Source organism: Sesamum indicum, linkage group LG8 (genome assembly GCF_000512975.1).
Source record: "Sesamum indicum cultivar Zhongzhi No. 13 linkage group LG8, S_indicum_v1.0, whole genome shotgun sequence".
In the NCBI taxonomy this organism is placed as follows: Eukaryota; Viridiplantae; Streptophyta; class Magnoliopsida; order Lamiales; family Pedaliaceae; genus Sesamum; species Sesamum indicum.
In genome coordinates, this window is record NC_026152.1 from 6,291,069 (window position 1) to 6,300,929 (window position 9,861).

The following is a 9,861-nucleotide window of genomic DNA, read 5'->3' on the forward strand; positions in this document are numbered from 1 at the left end:
GATCCTACTGTCGCCCTTCCACCTTCGAAGCCTTTGGGAGTTGTAGAAGAAGATCCTTGCCCCTATGACTATGTCTCGGATAGCCCTACTTCGAGCTCATCCCTTTGGAATTTCTTCGATGATTGCTATGGGTGCGAGGATTATGCAGACTCGTTGCAGCCACTGCCAGGTGTTCCAAGTGGTGGCCATAAATGCTCATACACCAAGTGTGGGAGCCCTGGCGCTGCACGGTCTGAAGGGCAAGCCAGATCGTTCGCGTCGTATCAAACTCCAGTGAAGAAGGTTGATTGAGGCATCAAGAGTTTGAGTGCGTTCTGTTGGAGCAATATGAGGAAAGGGTTTGAGGAAGGAGGTTGTTGGAAGTGTCTGCTCATGCATGCATGGGAACGTTTGTATTATATTCTGTAGATATACATATATATATGTAGATATTAATGTACGTATGACAGATTGCGGACTTTTCGTTGGGACTTATGTTGTCTGTTGCCAACATTGTCTCATTCCGCCGTAACTTAATTAACTTTCACCTTTAGTATGTCTATAAATGCTTTTCATTGTGTATAAGACTGTAGGCCACTAATTAGAACTATCATATAAGGCAGGGAATGTTTGTTAGTCACTGTTGCAGGTTGTCCTTTTTGGTCTTATATGATTCCCTGGGTTCCATATGTTTTGTGGACTACCTGTACGTGTTAATCGTACTGTCCGTACTAATGTATAAATTCTATTAATTAATGAATGTACGGATGGTTTTATGTATGTAGCCAAATTTTATTTACGTCTTCTTTGCAATCTGCATTTCTGTATTCTTGCAAAATAATTTTTCCAATCTGCAATTTGCAATCTCCACTTGTATATTGTTCTCCATAAATGAATCCACCAAACATCTTGTAACTCATTATGTGAAGGGGGATATTAACTTTGTCCCTTTGTTGTAGGAATGTAAAATGAATGCGTAATAAATTACAACATGGACTTCATATACAATGTTACTGCATTATCAATAATCTAATTTTATGTATCCACACAAAACCGTACAGTACGCACACATTGCAGACTACGACGACACTATGTCTTGATTTGCAATGCAGTCTTAAGTATGCAGTTAATTATGCAATGTGGCCATTTCTTCTTTCATCGAACCCGGCTCGAATATCTGCTCATTTAAAAGGCATGTCTCCTGCCTTTTCCTGAAAAGTGCGTCCATCTCTTTCACAAGCCCTATTCACCTTCGTCCTCCATTCTTTGTCTTCACCCACCATGGTACGCTGCTAACGTCGCCATATGTCGCGCCGCAAATATCCCATGGGTCAAAAGCGGTATTTTTATACCCCCACCTGGACCAAGAAAGTCGACACCGCGTTCTGCACCTACCTTCCAATCCATGCGCTCATGGGTAGTCGACAGTCCAACCCGTTACTTCCCGATAACTATGCGTTCAGAAACTCTACGGATGCAGTGAACGAGTATGCCGGCCGCGCCTAGTCTTATGATTTGTTCTGATCCAGACTGAGGCGCCTGCGTTTGAGATTCGACACTTTCAGTAAGCTGCTTCAGGAAACAAACATACGATGGAACGAAGAGGCGAATAGGATGTCCGGTACAAGAGAAGACTAGCGCCGGATCATATGGGTGTGAGTTCTTCCATATGCATTCCGAAACTGTTGTTTGTTAGTCAGTTGTAAATTTCGCCTTTCAAAACCCTACATTCTGCAGGAAAGGCCCTTCGCCAAGGCTTATTACTACTTTGGTCAGCCAAAATGGGATCAGCTTCGGGAGATCTTCTGTGGACGCGAGCTTGCGTCTTTCTGTGGAAACACTGATGATATTGACGCTTCAGTTCGGATGGGCCTTCCGGATCGGACGTCGTATACGTGGGAATGAAACCTGATGATGAGCCGGAGGTGATTGATTTAATTACCAGTGAGGATGATAGTTGATTCAAGTCTGTCTGATATGCGGCCTTACAAGGATGCTTTGTTTTGATGCCGGTGCGCACGCAGGCCAGAAAAAAATTTGTCTGTCTATGTACAAACGTTTGACGCTAGTCTTTTTTTTTTTTTTTAGGTTTGTGTATTGCTGCTGAATATTTTTCTCTTTTGTGTTGTTTTCTTTTTCCTGGTGGGAATATGAATGGACGGTCATGTATGGTCTTCATGGTTTAGTTTTTAATTTCATGTAGTTTCCCTTCTGCAAAAGATCATCATCCTCTTTTTCATTCGTTCATTTGTGTTCATTGTAATTCACAGTAATCGTGGGACAACACCAAAAACTATTTTAAAACGTCCTGATCAGACTGCATGTAACCCACGTTCGTATTTTTTCGGCATGCTAAGCCTTGGGTAAATGTATGCGTGCGAAACCCTTGTTTATGGGGCTCTAGTGGCTTCCGTACGAGAACACAGAACACAGTAATTATTACTCTTGTAATCCTTTGCTACGCAGACGAATCTCGTGAACTTCCACTGTCCCAAAACACGAAAACGAGCACCGCCTCTTTTCAAGAACAATAATGTCAAGAATAAAATTAAAGGAGATTTGTTTGGATGTCCAAATACACGCATACGACCACCGCCAGTTTCCACATACAATAAAGTGAACACTAAAATTCAAGGTGATGTGGCCATCGTTCACCTTTGTTGACTAGCTGCACTTGATGAACCAGATCCCACATTTCTACATAAATACATACTTCCTTGGTACGAGTACCACAACTGCATAATTACAGAATGCATGTGTACATAAATATTAATTAATTGCGGCAAAAATACGAGATAAAGCAATAAATCTTCTTTAATTCTGCGGTTTCCAAAGCCTCTTAACACACTTCAAACGACGGAATGATGAAGAGTTGCGCATTACTGCCTGAAATTGTAGAGTTACCACCCAGTTCACAAACGGTCACCTAGACATTTACTTTTAAACACGTCATTCCAGTCACTCTTCTACCCCTCATTTTGTCCCACCCGAGTCACTTGACCCTTCTTCTTCAACACAATACCCCCTACATCATTCGAAAATTCCAGATTCCACTATGCTGCAGCGGAATATCCCGATGGGTAAGAGCAGGTACTTTTACACTGCGACGTGGACGAAAACGATAGACGACACATTCTGTAACTATTTGTTTATCACGCTATCATGGACAGCTCGTTGTGCACCGCTGCCCAAGCCAAAAGGGAGTTTTCTAGGCTGTCATGGAATTTGGATTTCTTCCGAGACAGACTCAGCTTGCTTCGTCTCTGATATAAGACGTTCAGGAAGGTGCTCGAAGAACCAGGCATCACATGGAACAAACAAAGCAACCAGATGAGCGGCGGGATGCCCCAGTGGAGGAGGCTCATACGGGTATGGTTGTGTGTACGGTTATTTGTTTGGCATGATGTATTTACATATCATCTTTCTTACTCAAAATACATGATTTACAGGAGCAGCCGTTTGCTAAGGCATACTTCTACTTCAGGGAACCGAAATAGGAGCATTTGGAGAAAATATTTGGTGGCACTGCGCTTATCCCGTTGCAGGAAACTTCCATGAAGATTGATGAATACGAGCCCAACGATGAAGAACCAGATTTTGTCTTCTTGGGGAAGAAACAAAGGATCGAGTCGGATGTGATTGATGTGGTGTCCAGCAAGGACGAAAGTTGAAGGATGTAGAGCAAGGATGCGTTGGTCTTGGTCTGAAGTGTTGAATGTTTTGTTTTTTATCTGGTCGTGTCATAAGGGAAGGGAGAACATTTTCTTTGATATGTACTCGAACAACTTATCGCTTTCTCGCTGAATGTTTTGTTTGTTGGCAATGCTTGTGAACATATATTCCTTTTTGACGTTGTTTGAAATCATATGTGGTGTTTTAAATCATTGAGTTTTACAGGCAATGTTCGCTCGAAGGCTCATCACAAAGATGCAAGTTTTCACTGACAAAACATGCACTTTTCGACGGTGCTGATCTGATACGTTGCATATAGGGACATATATCACCCTTATGCGTGTTTTTTAATAGATTGCAGGTGGTATGTATTTGTTAAAAAACATACTAAAGATGGATTTGATGTGTGACATTGATTGACCCATGAAGGAAGCCGGTTCTTCTGGAATTGAGGATTCAAACCATCTACATGCTGCTTTTGCTTCACAGACATATGCAGATTACTGTGTTTGTGGAGCTGGTGTTGTTGCATACGATGGACCGAGATAGAATGAAAAGAAGAAGAACAGATCGTGTTTTGTATCACAGAGCAGCATTCACATTTTCTTGTAATTTGTGGGGTATTTGTACAGTCAGACTACTTGTTACCAGAACCTTAATGTTGAAGCACACATCGTCTGCTCATTTTGGTCTATAACAGAACACAAAAACTTAATGCAAACCATGGTTTTAGTCAGTTTTCTCTATGAATTTTCTTTCAGTTTCGTTGCTTTGTTACAGTGGACATTCTACAGCGGCCAGCCTTAATGTTAAGGCTGTCCTCCTGCCACAGATAACAGAACACAAAAACTTAATGCAAACCATGGTTTTAGTCAGTTTTCTCTATGAATTTTCTTTCAGTTTCGTTGCTTTGTTACAGTGGACATTCTACAGCGGCCAGCCTTAATGTTAAGGCTGCCCCCCTGCCACAGCATTTGGCTTTTACACAACCAGTCAAATGAGAGGCTGTTGCATCAGGCTTTTGCGTGAAGCCAGCCGCAGCCAGCCTTTCTTTAATGGTTGTGAGCGAGCAGCGATGGGTCAGTCAATGTGACCCATCACTGTGAATTTTTCTACAAAATATAATAAAAATCACCACCCAACCTTTATAAATTCAGCGCATGATGCTTTCAATTCTCATTACACATTCACAACGAAGCTTTGTATTTTACTTTCATTCAGAAACCTTTTCTTCTGATAATTTGTATAGATATTCGCTGTTGGGTTTCACTTGTTTCTTTCCCCTTGCAGATGGGTACACGCTGTGTGTACGCTATTTGTTACACAAATATATTATCTGAACAAGCCCAATATACGCCCTATGATACTCCCGAAGGTTATATAGCCGCCGTAATGAAGATGTTTTTGGTGGATATACCACTATCTCAGTTAATACGTCGCCAAACATGTCTGGATCGTATGTCCATGGAAGCATATTCACCCAAACATCTTGAAACTTCAGTGCAAGTTCAGTTTGGGGGAACTGGTTTGAGGGGTACGATCAACAACATAAACGTGGGAGATGAATAAGAAGTAAGTTAGAGACGTATATTCGATCGCATGTGTATTTTCCTATAACTGACGAATTGATTTTTTCCTTGTCATGGCACTGGTCATCGGAATGTCGGTTCGATTGTGATGACAATGAGGTGCAAATTGAGCCACTGCAAAATGTGGGCAACTAAATAATAATACGTCGGCATCAACGTAGCGAACGGAATTGTGAAACTGGTGGACATTTGTCCCATGTAATTGTTATTTTTAAATGTAATGCAATTATAACATTATATTATATTTGGCCTTTATTCTAAAATTATTTGTATATACGTATGTGTAAGGCTGGGTACACTTTTACTTCCCGACTTAGTTGTTGCTGGTAGTAGTGAGGAGAAATATTATACGTAGCACGTCCTTCACACACTGATGTACTGTCTTAATGTATGTGTACGTAAGGCTGCCAAAATGACCGCTTTTTGGAGTGGTGAGAGCAGCAAAATTACATAAAAACTAAAACCAAAGCAGACAACACTATTGTTTTTTTTCACCTCCAATTGAGCTTCTTCGGTGATATCATGTAAGGGTGCCAAAACGACTGATTGTGGCAGTGGAGAAACCACAAAAAAAAGCCGAAAACTAAAAGGGTGAAAAAAAAAATTACTCCTGTGGTTTTCCACAGCCAATGGAGCTTATTTAATGAACATTAGCATTCAATGTAGGAGAAGCAATTATTACTTGAATGCAAATGGATAGAAATTAGGTGCTTTTTATGTAACTGGTCACTGCCATCATGTAGCCGTCCATTAGTTTCCTCGGTAACCCTTACCCAGAACACCCGCCATTTCATTCCTTCCTTAACTCTGCCACCAAACACAGACGCTTTTTCCCCCACCAGCAACGGTCAAAACATATTTAGCCATGCCGAGACGGAGAGTGCCCATGAGACAGAGGAGGTATCTTTATACCCGGACATGGACTAAGAAAGTGGACCAAGTTTTCTGCGATAGCTTGTACTACGACAATAAGCGGGGGATTACCCATGCGGACCCCATGTAGCCGGAGAACGAGTCTTTGTAGAGTGCTGCCGATGCCGTTAACAAATTCGCCAGGAGAACGTGGTCCATGGACTTCTTCCGAAAGAGATTGGACCTGCTTTGGCTGCGGCACAATACATTTGGGATGTTCCTGGACGAACCCCACATCGCATGGAACAAGGAAACTAACAGGATGTCGGGACGGAGACAGTATTGGAAGGATTCATTCGGGTAAAGCATTCCTGAATCCGACTCGGTTGTATTTTTTATCTAAGCAATAGTTTTTGTTTGTTCGAATTTTTTGGTTTGCAGGCAAATCCATTTGCGAAAGCGTACTACTACGTCGATGAGCCAAGATGGGAGCAGCTGAGTAAGATTTTTCTTGGGGAACTTCTTTTGCCTTGGCGTTCGATGAGCAACGACATTGAGCCCATGGAGAATGGAATGAATGTTGCAGAGTTTGAATTCATTGGGATGAAAGATAATGTGGAGCCTGAGGTTATTCTGGCGGTGCCAGTGATCAGGAGAAGTGAAGGAGGTGGGATGGTTTCCATGTTCAAGGATTGATGGCGGTGGATTATCGGTACAAGCCGTAAGAATAAAAAAAAAATTGGTGCAACAAAGGCGTTATCTATGGTCCTGAAGTTCCTTTTGTAAAAATATATTTGCCTTATGGAAACGAGAATGAATATGATTGCAAAAATGATTTGTTTGGATAGCCTAACATGCATCCAACCCTATGTTGTGTTATGTATGAATTGCATTATCTGTTTTGTTTGTTTTGTGACCTTAATGAAGATCGTCCCATTACAAATCACCCACGCGCGTAAGGAATTACGATAATCATACCGGACGCAGAATATCACTAAATAACCGCTGATTACCAATGAACGTAATGATAGCCTGCACCGTCCTCGAAGACGCGCCTAAAGAGTAATAATTGCGCGGTCGTGTGGCGGCAGTAAGGGAAGTTGGGCATGCCTCCAATAAATACGGCATCCCCTCGCATACCGCAAACTGAAGCAACCCCACCCAATTTAGAAGTAATTGGAACTTAAATCTGGAGAAAGTATATTTCACTTTTTGAACAGCTATTGTCAAAAACAAAATGATGAGACGCGGACATAGGGGACAGGGGCGTTACTTCTATAGTTCAAGTTGGACGCAAAAGGTTGACGACGTGTTCATCGACGCACTCGCATTCCAGGTTGGACTGGGTAGACCCCAGTCAGATCGACGGCGGACGAATATGATGTCCTTGACTTACGCTGCCACCCAGGTGAAAAGGTTCGCCGGAAGACAATGGCCGATGACTTTTTACAAAAAAAATACTTCACCTCGTGAGGTTGCAATACGACACCTTCAGAAAAGTTCTGGCGGATCGGTGTATAACATGGGATGAGAACACGAACCGGATGAGCGGCAGCAACGATATTCTGTATGTGTTTCAAACTTAAGCCTTAATATACTTTATGTAGGTTTGGTACCATAGCAATAACTTTGTCAAATATCCTATTGTCATGCCATAACCCGGCGAACATTGGCCACACTATTGGCTAGGGCATATCGGTACGCGGTCGAACGCAGGTGGTGGGAGATGAAGGAGATTTTCTGTGGCGATGACGTTACTGCATCTGACGCAACCACGTCTGAAGACGGGGATGATAGCAGCCATGGCGAATCTGGGAGAGATTCGAGGAGACTGCAAATGCAAGGGGAGATTGAGGTAATTGATTTGGCGACAAGTTCAGAAGACGAATGACGGTCGCCGATCAAGGGTGGAAAAGGCAGAAAATGGCAGATCGTTTAATATGGAGCGAAATTGCATAACCCATATTTTGTGCACGGAATTATGTCTGTTACTCAGGTGTTGAACATTATACAACTTATCATTTTGTTACTCCACACTTGTATTTTAGGGTTTTTGCTTAGCACTCGGTGCGTCCGATGAATTTGGGTTTAAAAGACATATTAGGATGTTGTATGTTTGGAAATGGCATTACGAGCTCCATAAAGATGTTCTTATGGATTTACTTGTGGGGTGTATTCCCACAAAATACTTTAAACAAGTGCCAAATAAGAAAAAAAAAAGTAAAAAAAATTATTGTTTCTATACTGTAGTATGGACGCATAACAAATGAACAAGAAAAATAGCTGAATACATTAGTCATAAGCATTCGGTTGCAACATTCTGCAAGCATTGTTCAGTACATAAATGCAGACCAAACAAAACATATGAGTTCAAAACAAATACAACGAGGATGGTAAGTTTGTGCATAGTGAGAGATGGGGTATGTAGCAGAATATAGTGACATTTACAGGCATCAAACCCATTCCAGCCCAGTAGGACGCTAGATCTTTCCTGCAAGTATTAGACGAACGAATTTCACTTTAGAATCCCTTGTCAGCCCCAGAAAAAAGCTCCATCTCCTTGGGATCCTTCACTAACCTATTTGCCACCATCAACTGTTCGTTCTCATCAAAGCCTTCCAGCTCTCTAACTTATTGCAAGATCATCGAACGATGTTCCGAATCTCCAAACTCATTTTCAAGGACCCTAGTCAACTTTTCCAAGCGCGCGTTGGCCGATTCACAGAAGTTAGTCACCATCTCAACCAATCTTGGGAAACCATCATGGACATCACTCGCCCTGTGTTTCCTCAACGAATATCCACCAGCCCGTTTGACTGTACTATATGAATTCTATGTAGGATCAACATTGGGATTGAAAGAGGAAACTAGTTCATCCTCAAGCCCTACATCAGATGGCTCCGGAATACAGTCATCCTCCCGCACATTACATTCTTGCGTCTCAGCAATCTCCTCGTTCGTATTGTCGTTGGCCTCCTTAAATGGGCCCGCGCTTCGTTCTCCAATTGCACGGTCCCTCCCAAATATTTCTCACCAGGCAGTTAAAAATGGCCATATTTATTATCTCATCCCCTTGGCGGATGGATCCATCTGGAACAGCATTACGACGAAGGTAAAAAAAAGAAGTGAAATGAATAGTATGATATTGGTTAAAGCAAGGAACAAATGACCGTGTTACGTTCATACCTTGACGTAATCATCCCAGATCACGTCGTCTTCAATCTTTACCATGTTCCGGCTCTCGGTCCAACCAAACCCAGATCTTGTAAGCATAGTGGTCAGGGTAGAGTACTGTTTCTTCCATACATGCAGTTTTGAGCTGATGTGTGGTTCGGCCTTTATATTGGACTGTGGGAAATGCTTCCTGATGTAGGTCTCCAACTGGCCCAGATACCCGTTCCTGAGGCCATTATCGCATTTCCAACCTGTTACCACCAAATTCTTCAGTGCTGCAACCGGACATTCCTCCTCCAATGTAGTCCACATGCCGCGGCCTGAAGGCCTATCTCTGTTCCCACCACGACAGCGCAGCATGCTGCTACCCTCATCAGAACCAACCTCCATATTCTGATTGAAGATCGAGCGGGAAACCGTGATTAAACCTGCACCAAATAATGTATCATTAGGTAAACTGTCTGAATACAATAGAATATTACTCAATTACGTGAACTAAACAAGGAATGTGAACTGCATTCAAACCATGAAACCAAATAACAAATGAAAAATAAATAGGATGGGTGCGAAAAGAAGGAACAAATTTATTGTGAAC